Source organism: Arachis duranensis, chromosome 7 (genome assembly GCF_000817695.3).
Source record: "Arachis duranensis cultivar V14167 chromosome 7, aradu.V14167.gnm2.J7QH, whole genome shotgun sequence".
NCBI lineage: Eukaryota > Viridiplantae > Streptophyta > Magnoliopsida > Fabales > Fabaceae > Arachis > Arachis duranensis.
Genome location: NC_029778.3, coordinates 64,113,062 through 64,127,644, shown reverse-complemented (window position 1 = coordinate 64,127,644; position 14,583 = coordinate 64,113,062). Strand labels below are relative to the sequence as shown.

The 14,583-nt window shown below is 32.5% G+C and overlaps 1 long non-coding RNA gene across 2 annotated transcripts; it reads right to left on the bottom strand.

The window, feature by feature from the left end:
• Window positions 1-888: 888 nt before the first annotated feature.
• On the bottom strand, window positions 889-2,515 carry LOC107459403 (uncharacterized). Of its 2 annotated transcripts, none has more exons than XR_002366053.2 (3): window positions 2,050-2,515; window positions 1,867-1,935; window positions 889-1,053 (listed from the first exon to the last, which is right to left on the bottom strand). It is a non-coding gene; the product is annotated as an uncharacterized LOC107459403 (long non-coding RNA). The 2 variants fall into 2 exon arrangements; XR_002366049.2 differs by lacking the exon at window positions 889-1,053 and adding an exon at window positions 1,433-1,723.
• Between the last annotated feature and the right edge of the window lie 12,068 nt (window positions 2,516-14,583).

Sequence of the window (14,583 nt, the reverse complement as noted above, 5' to 3'; positions counted from 1 at the left end):
TTAGTCTCTTCTCTAAGAAAATATAAAAATTAATTTTTTATAAAAATAATCTGTTTAATCATTAATTAAATAATAAAGTACTAATAAATTGTAAATTAAAAGAATAAAAATATTATAAAAAATACAGTAAAAAAGTTGGATTTTATTGTTTCAATTTGTATTATTAATTTTAATAATATATTTATTTTTTAAATAATTTATGTATAATAAAAAATATGTTTACTTGTTTAGAGTACAAATTTATTATTATATTTATATGTTTATGATTTTAATTATATTTTTAAGTATTTTAAATAGATTTATTTTATTATATTATATTTTACATATGAATATATATTTCATCATATAATTAAATAAAAATATAACTTTTTAATGAAAAAATTTAATAAGTAAACTAACTATTAATTATATTGGTAAGAAGTGATCCATGGCAGAAAGAGAGTTCGAGTGAGGACAGGAGATAGCGATGACGGTGCTGGCTATACGGAGAAGAACGGAGAAGTTATAGTCCATGGAAATTTAACGACGTCGGGATAATGCATTGAAGAAAGAGATTGCGTGAGAGGACAGTAGATCGCAACGATGTCGGTGTTGTTTCTTGTCACCACCACGATGGCGATGTTTGGAAGGACCGAAGTTATATGATAAAGAAAAAATAGAGGAGTGAAAATGTGCTTCAATCAACGGGAGTGAAGTTTTAATATTTAAGAAATTGTACCATTACCCATCTCAAATAATAAATTATAAAATAACCCAACTATGGTTAAGATAATGACCAATTAAAGTGTAACACATAATAAAGAATAACTTACATGTTATTGAAGTTTTAATATTTTAAGAAATTGTACCATTACCCATCTCAAATAATAAATTCTAAAATAACCCAACTATAATTAAGATAACGACCAATTAAAGTGTAATCTATTTATTTTATTATATAAAAATTGGATGTCTGCACTTAATGATGAAGTTGACATAGCATGCTTCGGATCTCAAATTTTCAGAAGTTGAACATGATATAATCCTTGTCAGGCTTTCAGCTGCCACAAAAAGCTGTGAAACATAAAGGAGGAGAAGGAGACTATTATCCCTAAGATATAGATGAACACGAATAAACAAAATAATAACAAAGTACCCGTAGCACATCTAAATACCCTCCACCCCTCCTCAAGTGGCTATACTTCAGGTGGCAGATCAAAAAGAAAGAAGAAGTAGCAAAACTAATGCACTTATTCACCAAGATATTTAAGGATTGTAAAAAAAAAAATTCAAGTAGCTTTTATAGATATCTCACCAAAAAAATTAAAAAATAAAATTAATAAACCAAGTGTCATGTTTACAAATTAAATTTCAATTCTTGTTTATAAAGTAATAACTTTTATCCTTACTAAGTATAACCTAAAGAATCAAGCAAAAAGAACGATGATGCTACCGTCACTAAAGTATTTTTACAACATCACTTACACGACTATAGTATGTCAAGGAATCGAATATGTTTTTTCGTTAAAATTCCATCACATTTTCCAACCACAGATCACCGCTTATCAACAATCAGCTTATATTTTTCCATTTAAATTTTGTCTAGTTTACATTTTTACTTTTAGAATCACATACCATAACATATCAAGTGATTTCACATATAGAAAAGAAATATTGAAAAAAGAAATTAATTGTCTCAATTTGTCTCCTGAAGGATAAGAGTCAGGTTTTCATCTTCAACAACCTTGAAAAAATAATAGAAAACGTTACTACTTACTACCAACTTGAACAAAACCTCAGCATTGAACATTAAATTAAAATTAACAGATAAAATGAAACAAATAAGCTTAAATAAGTGAAAATCTGATTTTAGGGAAAAATAAAAACCTTAAACACTGTCCATCTCTTTCTCAACTTTGGCCTGCATTTCGTCGAAGGCCCTAGCTTTCTTTTTCTCTGCTTCGGTGGGAAGATGGGTTAGTAAAGATAGGTAACAGAGTATTTGATAGATGTAAACAATTATATAAGCTTTTAAAAGAAAAATAGTAAAAATAATTCACAAAAACTCACCTGAATGTATCTTCTTTGAGATTGAGGCATGATGAACACGGTTCAAAAAAGAGAAGGTAGATATGATGAAGAAGTGCCAACTGTGTAAGATTAAGGCTAGTACTTTTTGCAAGTCAGACCAGGCTATAACCATTTTATATTTTCCAAAAGCCAAACAATAGAATTCAAGAAAAACATATTAAGCTAATAAATTGAAATAAGAAAAAACTAACAGTACTCATGAACTGCATTCCTCAGTGATACCTACTAAACTCAATGTTGGGTATAAGTAGATCATATTTAATTTATATTCCAACATGCTAGCATATGTAAGATGAATCTGATCAGAATATTATTTCTGTATAGCCTTAGCAATTTTTTTATAGTTTTTCTCGTCCTGCTTTTTCTTTCTTTCTATATGTCAGTGAACATTCCATAAGGAAAAAAATTGCCTATTATATACTTACAACTAAAGCTGAATGAACTCAGCGGATTGAACATTCCTAAAAAAAGAAAGTAATAAATAAGCCTATTGAACAATAAAAAATATGCCATTGCCTATTTTTTATTATTGGATACTTTCTTTCTTCAATGTCAATGGCATATTTTTCATTGTTGGATTATATGCAAATTTTTTAATACACACTAAATGATTGGCTTTTGTTTATCTCCTAAAAAGAAAAAGTAATAAATAAAAAGAATAAAAACACGAAATCAGAGAACAACATTACCTTATCTTTGAGCATGTGAATTGTTAATAGAACCTGTGCTACAGCAATAACAGAGAGAATAATCTAAGTTAGACATAGGTATAGTCATCAAAATCAGATTAACAAAGTTTTGAGTTAGTAATTCTAAAATCAACAATAACTAATTAAAACAAAATTAAGGCACCAAATTGTACATATGAAAAGGAATATATAGTATAACTAATCCAAGTTTGCAAAACTACTATATAGATATAGCAGTCCAGTTCTAAAAACTTTAAAAATAAAAAATTTGATGAAACAGCAAACAGGCCTTGAATCTCTTTTTCATTTCCTGAGCAAAACATTGGCATAAGTAGAAGACGAAATTTTTTTAATATAAGGAAAACCTGACCTGCTGAAATACTTGAAGAGTAAAGCTTCCAATTGTACAAAATACTTGAAGAGTAAAGCTTGGAAATGATTCTACAATGGCACCAAAAGCCCTAACTAAAGCAATGTACTTTATTAAAAAATAATCTATAACATATAAATGAATCAAAGCCTCACACACAACATTATATTTGGAGTACTCATATGCACAAATGACATTGCATCTATTCGTAAAAATAATCATGAAAAAAGAAAAAAAACTCAAAAAAAAAAGAAGAAAAGACTTGAAACTGAACAAATGGATTCATTCACTTTTTTTTTCCATAAGAATAAGCCCTAAATCATTGCATCACACATTTATTATTCACTTACCAGCAGAAGTTTTCTCCAAAACTTACAATTCATAGTCTTCATTTTGCACTTGATCTTGTTCTCATCCTCCACTGGCTTCTCCTTCCTCTTATCTTTTCTGAACCAACACTCTCCATACCCCGAAGATCAAAGCTTCCAATTGCACGAAATACTCGAAGCTAGAGACAAAGAACCACAGAAATCTCCCAAAATGAAAAAAAAAACAAAAAACCACAAATAGTGTTGCAATTTATTCCCTCAGCCAGAGAGTAGTTAAGATGGAGCGAGAATGAATCTGAATAACTAAATCTAATATATGATTTGATTAATCAGGAATGAACGCATTGAACAGGAGGTGATCAAATCAAATATTCACATTGAAGAGTTAAAATGGATCTTTGAGATGGGACCTGATAGGTGTTGTGGAACTTGTAGAATACATTTCTGTCTCTTCTTCCCTTCTCTCTCGATCTGGTGTTTTTAACTTTTTTAATTTTGTTTTGCTCTGACACGTGTCGCTTAATGAAAGCAAACACTTGTCAATCAAACAACCAACTACTACTCTCCTATTATATATTAATAGATAGATTTTAATAAAAAATTTTATATAATTTTATGTATTATCCGTGTAAGACACGAAAACATACACTAGTAAAATAGTAAAAATCAAGATTTTGTGTAAAATTAAAAAAATAAATTAAATATCTACCATATAAAATCATAACATATTTTGAATCGTAAAATTATTTATTTTAATATTATTTTAGAAATTAATTATTATAAATATGTTATGAAAACCGAAGAGGTTGTTGGTGTTAGTTTCATAATGTATATTTAGTTTTGATGATAAAAATTAATAAATAAAATTTAAAATTTGCATTAAATCATTTCTAGCCGTTTGCTCAATTTTTGAAATAATAGAAAAGGTTTTTATAATTAATTATACATATTAGAAATGAATTAAAAATGATAAAGATTTAGCATGAGTCTCGGAATTAAAATTGCAGTAATCCAATTTTTCCCAAAAAAGTAAACTATGGAAGCCTATAATATATTGTTCGAAAAAAAAAATTGAAATTTGAGAACTAACATGATTATATTAAAATAGTTGATGATATTGTTAGAATGAATTTATTGAGAGGTAGGTTGAATCAAGTTTAATTAAAAAAAAGTTTTTTTAGTTAATTTTTGCAGAAACAGATTATACTAGAGATTTTTTTTTTCTATCTCTAAAACCAGAATTAAACAAAGAAGGGAAGAAGAGAATCAGGTAAGTATATATTTTGGTTAGATTTTTTTGTGCCATAAAATTTATAACCAATCTCTAGCACAATTATAATAGAATTTTCACTATAATCAAACTGATTATATACACCAATACTAATGAATTACAACCTAATTTATCTGGGTATGTCTAAAACGAACTCAACTATTATGTGCTTATTGAATGAGCCACACTTATATAGGCCATTAGATTTTATTAGATGAAAATCAAAGACTAATATAAAACAAGAACATTGATGGACTCTAATAAACATAGAATATCCTAGTACATAAATAAATGCTTTTTTGGTGACTACATAAATAAATGCTTTAAATGGTAATACTTTAATACACAATACTTTAAACGGCAACAAAATTTTTTATTCTTAAATAATTAAATATAAAATATATGAGTATTTTTTATTTATTAAAATTAATTATTGCAAAAAAATTTTATAATATTAAAAAATTATATTAAAATAAAAATTTAAATTGTAACATAAAAATATAAAATAATTAAAATTTTATTTTATATTACTTGACAAATAATTAGATTATTATATTCAAAATTTATTAACTAATTACTTTTGTTAAAAATATTATTATATAATTGTTCATACCCTAACCCAATGTCCAGGCCCAGATCCAAACACCTTAAGAAGGCCCCATCAGTAAGGTTGGCCTTCCCCCGCAACTGACATCCGCATAGGAGGTCGGTTCCAACGCTAGGAAGTCGGTAAAGAGTGTTAACTGGCAGATAACACTCATTCAAATAAGTAACTGCCTCTAAAATCTTTCAACCCACTCCCCAAGTCAAATCTCAACCTCCCTAAGATAAAGGGACGGTTATCCTCCTTAAAAGGTGGAACCATCCCAACGGTAGCTATGGGTTTACCATTATAAGTACACTGACAATCCTCAGGTAATTAGAAGTCCCATACTCTTAAACTTGCTTACACCCTTGCTGACTTAGGCATCGGAGTGTCTTTCCAGGTACCACCCCCACCCGCCAAAAAAAGTGGATTGGGCTGAAAAATTGGGACCGCCTAACTCGCACCGCTTAAACCACGGATTTTGGCGGAACGGGCCGGGCTTATTATTTTTAGCAAGAGGTATTTTTATAATTTTTTTTGCCAAAACCCAACTTCCTCCAACCTAACTTACAAGAAAATGAAGATGAAAATCGTGTGTTTTGGATTGTATTTATTTTGTTTTAGAGACAATATTTATAATTATGTTTTAGATTATGTTTATTTTGCTTTGGGAACAATATTTATAATTACAAAAACTTTAATGTTTGTGAATATAATATAATTTTTTTATACTTTTAGAAATTATAAATTTATTAATATGATTGTGAAATTATATATATAATTTAGTAGTTAACCCTAAAATAAAAAAAGAGGAGTTTTGACGGACTTAGTCCGCCAACCCGCAGTTAAAGGGAGTAAGACGAGATTATAGAACTGTCTCATTAGATGAAACAGAGCGGATTAGTCTGCTAAATGACGGATTTCTGATGGAACGGGGACGGACTTCTGACGGGACGGGAACGAATTTCCCCGCTTACCACTCTTACACATATATATGACGTTACTGTTAATAAATATGTGATTTGCAGGAAATATACGTAGTTGGTAACTTGGTATACAATATGATATGTTAATATAATAATTTATTAAGAAAAAGGATAAACTATAAATGTTATATGAAATGTCCTCAAATTAAAAGAGGAAAAATATCATAACATAATATATGTCAGGTGAATTAATAATTCTCTTTACTCATCTTTGAATGGTAAAACTATTCATAATTCATGAAAAAGAAAATAGATAACTAAAATGCCGAACTAACTATTTCAAATTCTTTTCTTGTTTTGAACTATTTCATTTTTTTTTTGGGTCAAAACGAATGTCTTATAGTGCAGAATTGTTTTTGTCATAGCAGAGTTGTTTTTCCTCGTAATCACAATAGAAAACTATTTTTTGGGCTGGGTCATAATATAACACTTATCAGATATGAAACTTTTAGGAGGAAAGGCCCAACAAAGAAGACCCGTTATGATTTTGTAATTCTACAAAGTAAAGCACAAATAGATGCAGAGGCTTTTAACCAAGTTGGAAGTTGGATCGGTTTAGTGATTAATTCAATAGTTTGATTAAACAAATATCAAAATTCGAATCTTCGAATCTTGTTTTATGCATGCAACAACCGATTGGCCAATGACATACTCTTAAATGGAGCTCCGATCCGCAATCAATTACTCCTTAGCCTGCTAGGCTGCTGAGAGATTAACTCAAGTAGTAAATCATGTGTCTTTTAATATGTTGTATCCAAATTCCAATTTTAACAAATGCCAAGTAGTGAATAGAAAGTAGGATTCCTTAAGAAAAAAGCACAAATAGGTGTGTATGGTTCCTAAGAACTAAAGGAGAACCAGGAATACATATTGATCCTTTAAAAAAAGGATATTATAGACAAGTAAAAAACTCAACTCTCTTGACAAAAAAAAATGTAAATATCAAACTAGTAAAATAAATGACTAATTATCTTGAAGGCTTATTGCCAAAAGCAAATGGCCACATTGTGGACACAATTCCTTCCTTTATTAATGCTCTTGTTTTATATTAGCCTTTGATTTTCATCTAATAAAATCTAATGGTCTATATAAATGTGGCTCATTCAATAAACACATAATGGTTGAGCTCGTTTTAAACAATCCCTATTCATTTAGTAGCAACCACTAAATTTCTACCCAAGCGTAGCCACCACCAAGTGCTATCTCAATTTAGCAAGGAGAACTAATCCTAATTCAACAAAAACCAATTACACAGAAAATTCTTTTGGCTTTTAAATGTTTTTCTCTTGCCTCTTTTCTCTCTTAATTTTTTCATTTTTCTCCACACCATTGATGCGTGAGCATCTTTCTTATCTTTTTCTAGTGAATTTGTATTTACATTGTTGAGTTTAATCAAGAATTAATTATCTTTTAGCCACTATAGATGCTATTTTGAGTCTCGTACAATTTTGTTTATTTTAGGTAGCATTTGGCTGGATTTGATGGAGAGGAAGCTTACACAAATGGAAGGAGCACAAGAATTAAAGGAGATGATCAGCGAGGAGCGACGCGTGCGCGTATCTGACGCATACGCGTGATTTGGAGATTTGTGAAGAGACGCGTGCGCGTACCAGATGCGTACACGTGACACGCGAAGAAGACCATCGATGCGTACGCGTGACTGACGCGTACGCGTGACATGCGCCACGTGTAGAAAACGCAGAAAACGCTGGGGGCGATTTCTGGGCTCCATTTTGGCACTCAAGTAAGGCGCAACTCTTTGCCAAGTTAGGCGTGGATCCAGTGAAGCAAGTGGTCCACATCCATCAATTGAAGATTTGCTAATTGCTATAATTAATTCTGATTTAAATTCAAATTTGATTTTAAAATAGGAAAATATATTATTTTAATTTTAGAAAATAGATTTTTAAATTAATTAGGATTAAATATAAAAAGGAAAAACTTTACTTCTAGGAGATTCGATTCAATTCTATTCCAATTTTTATTCCGCACTTTACAGTTTACCTGAATCCTAGTTTCTTTCTCTGAACCATGAGCAACTAAACCTCCACTGTTAAGGTTAGGAGCTTTGTCTATTGTATGGATTGATACTATTTTTTTCTATTTTAATTCATATTTTGATTTATATTTCAAGAATTATTTTCGTTCTTTATCTTATGAATTTGGGTGGAACGAAAGTATGACCCTCTTTCTAATTGAGTTCTTGCATAACTTGGAAAAACTCTTTATTTGAATAATAGTTTGAAAACAATTTCTCCTAAATTCTAATTATCTGGACTTAACGGGATACGTGACATATAATCCTCTTATATTTGGATAATTAGGATTTTTGTGGCATAATAACTAGAATTAAACTTCACCCTCTAATTGGAATTAATTGACCAAAGAATTGGCGGTTGATGAATTTTAGAGGAGATTAGAAAGGTCTAAGAAATTAGGGTCTAGTCACATAGTTTGTCATGAATTAAATCTTGCATGATTAAAATAAATTAATAAGAAAAGTCAATCCGAAAAATAGATAACTCTGAAGCCTTAACTGCCTTCTTCATATTGTTTTTCCCAACTTATTTACTTACATGTCTTTCTAAAATTTTGAATTTATTGTTTATGCTTTTGAATCTTCAAAACCATTTTCTATTTGTCTAACTAAGTAAATTAATCAATCATTGTTGCTTAGTCCATCAATTCTCGTGGGATTGACCTTCACTCACCTGAGGTATTACTTTGTACGACTCGGTGCACTTGCCGGTTAGTTTGTGGGTTATAATTTCCGCACCAAGTTTTTGCCACCGTTGCCGGAGATTGATAGTGATTAACAACTACCGGTTGTTTGATTTCTTAGATTAGGTGTTTTTGCTTTAATTTCATTTAACTTATTTCTTTAAAATTAAAAAATATATATATTTTGATTTCTTTTATTTAAATTTTTTTCTTTTTTCTTAATTTCTGGAATTAAGTTTAGTGTCTCCTTAGTTGTTTTATTCTTCCTAGTTATTTTATTTATTGAGTTTAAATTTCCTTTATGTTCTTTCTTCTTTGCTTGCCTATTTACCACATGGTGCGTTTAATTCTATTTGGTGTTTTGTGCTAAAGAAAAATAATGGAGAGAGATCACATGGGTTACTACTCACACCCAATGAGTGACTCTTATTATTGTGGATGAAGGAACTACCCAAATTTTGGTTGGCAAAGTCAAAACCAAAGAAACTTCAGTGCTCTATGTTCCAACTATCAAGAACCACCATCTCCCTATCTATACCGAGAGCCACCATCTTTCTATTCATACCAAAAACTACCACCTCTCTATCCATATCAAGAACCATCATATTTCTACCCATATCAAGAGCCACCATCTCCCTATTCATACCAAGAACCATTCTCTTTTTACTCTTATCAAGAACCATCATCTCCTTCTTATTCATATCAAGAGCCACCATAAGATCTTGAGCATCTCATGAAAGAATTCATACATGATATCAAGACGAGTGTCAAAAATGTAGAGAAATATGTGCAGTTGATTATCAAGTCCCAGGAAGAGGAACAAGCAAATTCCTTTCCAAGAGATATAATGCAAGATCCTATAAAAGAAAGTGAGGAAATCAATAGAAGGAGTTCATACTCCAGTGAATTAGAGAATTTTCTACCCTCACACATGGAAGAAGAGGAAGATGCAAAAACAAAGGAGGAAGATACACCAACAAAGGAGAAAGATGCACAAATAAAGGAGGTTGTAAAGAGTGAAAACAATTATAGGAATCTACACTCCAATGAAGCAGAGAGTGGCATAGAGGGCGAGTTTATTGAACCACCAATTCAAGAAGTTCTTGATGAAGGGTACACTCTAACCATCACACAACACCCAAATTTTGAAATCAAAGAAGTGAAGGCAACCAAAGAAAGTACTGAAAGCGGGATTGTGACCAAGAAACAGAAGAAAGTATCCATGAAGAAGAAAAGGTCAGCAAAAAATAATCCAACCTCTACCCCAACAAGCAAGGTGAATCAAGCTAATCACAATACAAGAAAGCTTGTTAGGAGGACTTATTATCAGGGGGCACTAATCTTCACCTCTCCCCCCTTGGAGTCATTTCTTTTAACCAACTGGAAGAAGAGAAAGAAAATTCAACAATCAAGTGTCAAGCTAGTTACATTAAAGAAGCGCTTGTCGGAAGGCAACTCGATAATTTCGTATCCTTAGTTGTTTTTCATAGTAGTGGTTTTCTTATTTATTTTATTTTTATTGAGTTTGTATTGTTTTTTTTGTTTTACGTGTGTTTTGATCATGCAACTATTTTAGAATAGGAACCGAATATTTCAAAAAAAAGAAAAAAAAGAAAAAGAAGAAAGAGTGAAAGAAGAGAAAATATGCCGTAAGTTGCGCTGGAGTTGTGCAGGAACTGTGCATCGCACACCAGCTCACCCACGCATACGCGTACCAGATGCATACGCGTCCCTCTGGTTCACAGACCACACACGCGTGCGCGTGCCTGACGCGCACATGTGCCTTGAAAAATCGACGTAAATGAGTGCATGGCCGAAAGTTATGCTAGTCTCGCGCTGGTACTGTGCTAGCCGCGCAACTCAACCCACGCATCCGCGTCCCTGACGCGTACACGTCACCCTCACCATGTGGCCAACGACGCGTGCGCGTGCCTGACGCGCACACGTCGATCACGCTACATCACTTACCCAGCGCACCGCCCAGATTTCAATTATTCTCTCTCCATCCCAAATCCTAATTCTCTCTTATTCTTTTATCCTTTTATACTTATTTTATCACACTAATTGTTTTTATGTCCCTCTCTGTTTTCAGCTTTTCTTTGCTTGAGGACAAGCAAACGTTTAAGTTTGGTGTTGGCCCTTCGCTTATGGCTTTTTTGTTTAGCACCAAAGAGAGATGAATGTTCTTCATGGAGGAATGAGATGGCCACCAGTATAACTGAGGTGGTTGAGTTTCTTTCATTCTATTTTTTTTTCCGTTCTTATTTTTTTGTCTTCTATTTTCTGTTACTTTGATTGCTTGCATGATTTTTAGTGCTTTTATCTTAAAAATTTTTCTCATGTATTGCTCACAAAGCTTGAATGTGACTCTGAATGCATGACATGAACAGTGCATATTTGAATTTGAATCAAAAGATGTTGATGCATAAGGAACAATTTAGAGAATTATTATGACTTCTCTGAAATAAACAACAATTTAATCCTTGAAGCAAAAAAAAAAATAGCAAAAAAAACTATAAAAGCAAAGTCCAAGGCTCTGAGCATCAATGACTAGGGAGGTCAGACATGATTAAAAGCTCAAAGAGTTGTTTCCCTAGTCATATGCTTGTGGTGTGATTGTGTCAAGTAATCCTTAAGACAGAACACTAAAAGTCGAGATCAAATGTATTTAACAGAGTATGCCAAAGGCTTTGAGCACCACTGTCTGGGAGTAACTGAAAGAAAAAAAACCAGAACTTAAAGAGAGTTCTCCAGTTAAGTGCTTATGGTGTTTTTGTGTCAAGTAAAGCTTGAGACAAAATATTTAAAGTCACGGCAAGACTCAAGGTGCAAAGCACCAAAGAAAAGAAAATCAAAGGAAATTTGCTATGTTCAAGGATTAAACTGAAATATAAAAGACTAGAGAATTCATAATATTATCCGGATTCTAATTCCGAATGACAGTAACATTCTTCTGATTCAAAGGATAGTGAGATGCCAAACCTATTCAGGATTGCAGTTGTAAACCCCACTTCAAGAAGAGACATGAGTTTAATTGAACTCTCACTCTCATGCAAATTCACATCCTAAGCTTTTATTAGTTTTGGTTGCTTGAGGACAAGCAACAATTCAAGTTTAGTGTTGTGATGCGTGAGCATCCTTCTTATCTTTTCCTAGTGAATTTGCATTTAAATTGTTGAGTTTAATCAAGAATTAATTATCTTTTAGCCACTATGGATGCTACGTTGAGTCTCATGTAATTTTGTTTATTTTAGGTAGCATTTAGCTGGATTTGATGGAGAGGAAGCTTGCACAAATGCAAGGAGCACAAGAATTAAAGGAGATGATCAGCGAGGAGCGACACGTACGCGTACCTGACGCGTATGCATGACACGCGAAGAAGACCATCGACGCGTACGCGTGACTGACGCGTATGCGTGACATGCGCCACGTGCAGAAAACGCAGAAAATGCTGGGGGCGATTTCTGGGCTCCATTTTGGCACTCAAGTAAGGCGCAGCTCTTTGCCAAGTTAGGCGTGAATCCAGTGAAGCAAGTGGTCCCCATCCATCAATTGAAGACTTGCTGATTGTTATAACTAATTTTGATTTAAATTCAAATTTGATTTTAAAATAGGAAAAGATATTATTTTAATTTTAGAAAATAGATTTTTAAATTAATTAGGATTAGATATAAAAAGGAAAAACTTTTCTGATGAGTTTGGAAAACTCTAATTTAATTTGGATGATGAACAAACAATATTAAAATATTTAATTGCAAAATTATTAATTCAATCTTCATTAATCATATGTTAATTAATAATTTTGTGATGCAGGTTTTATAATTGGGCCGAAAAACAAAAGTTATTGCAACTAAGCCCATATTTGTTTTCTATGCTTGATCCAAACTTACCAGGAAAGCAAATGCTTTTAATGGACCAAAATTCAAATAGCCCAATGTGTTTTATGCATGCTATGGTCTGAAAGGAAAATGATATTGGGCCAAAATGAAATCTATTGCTACCAAGCCCAATGTTGATGAATGTTTACATGCCTTATTCGAATCCATGAAGCAAATGAAATGTCTAAATGCTTCCAACGGATTCCACTTCATTATTTTGAAGGATTTCAAATTTAATTAATGCATTGGAAACATAAGAAAGAAAGAGAAGATTGATTTGATGGCTATTATGACACTACACACTACTCAACAAAGGGAAGTGGGAAACTTGAATTCACTTTTATTCTCTCTCTTTGTTCATTGATTATTGTTCAAATCCATTGAATATTTTCTCTCTTCTCTCTCATCTCTTTCTTCTTCTTTCTTCGGTTATTAACCAGGAATCCATGGAAGCTACTTGGAGCTACCGAAAGGAAAGGAAAGCATGCATCAAGACCATCAAGCTAATGATGGCAAGAAAACATACTAAAATAAAAATGTAAAGCCGAGCTCGGGTTTATGTATCAACCGTGAAGGCTTCACTTCTCTATAAAAGAGGTGAACAGTCATGGTTTGATTCAAGGAGTAAGGTTTGAGAGTGCAAGGCACAGAGTTCTCAGAGCTACCTAAGCTAGCAGTTCTTCTTCTCCTTCAATGTTTTCTGTTTAATATTTTTCTGTTTAATTTTCTCATGTCTTGAGTCTCATGGAAAAAGGCAAACAGTGAGGTTTGTATGAAAAAGCCATAGAGCGGAAAAAGGCAGAGAGTGCAAAATTAAAAGAAAAAGTCATAGATGTCTTAGAGTTCCTTTGTACATCTGTGTTGTGTTTCATGATTCTATGGGAATCCCCTTGTAAGTTGGGTTAGCACTTTACAATTTGTAATCGTAAGTTGGGTTAGCACTTTACAAGTTGTAATTAGATTGATTATAGTGAAATTCCATCATGTTTGTGATGGAGACTGGATGTAGGCTGCACTGCACTTAGCAGCTGAACCAGGATATATCTGGGTGTAATCTTCTCTTTCTTCCAACTTCTATTCTGTTTTTACTGTTCAGATGAAAAATCAAAAATGTCTCGTGTCAAGTGACGAGACAAAATGAAAATGTCTCGTGGCTAGGGACGAGCCAAAAAAAAAACAGAAAAGTTTCTTCAAGGTCCAGCCAGTGTTAGCAAGCGAAAAAGGGGCTAAGATTCAACCCCCCTTCTCTTAGCCACTGAAACCATCAATTGGTATCAGAGCTTGGTCTCAAAGAGATCAAGCTTTGCAGCTTGGAGTAAAGATCCTCATGGCGGAAAACAGTGGTGCAAATGTGGTGTCCTATAATCTAACCGAAGGACAATCAAGCAACAGACCTCCTCTTTTCAATGGGAAAAATTATACCTATTGGAAGGAGAGGATGAAGATATTTGTACAAGCTGTAGATTACAGACTTTGGAAGATTATTCTTGAAGGGCCTCAATTTCCAACTACCACAAGTGTTGAAGGGGTAGTCTCTCTCAAACCAGAAGCAAGATGGACCAAGGAAGATAGGAAGAAGGTAGAATTAAATGCCAAGGCAGTAAACCTGCTCAACTGTGCTATCAGCTTTGAGGAGTACCGACGAGTATCACGATGCACAACGGCAAAGGAAATCTGGGACAAG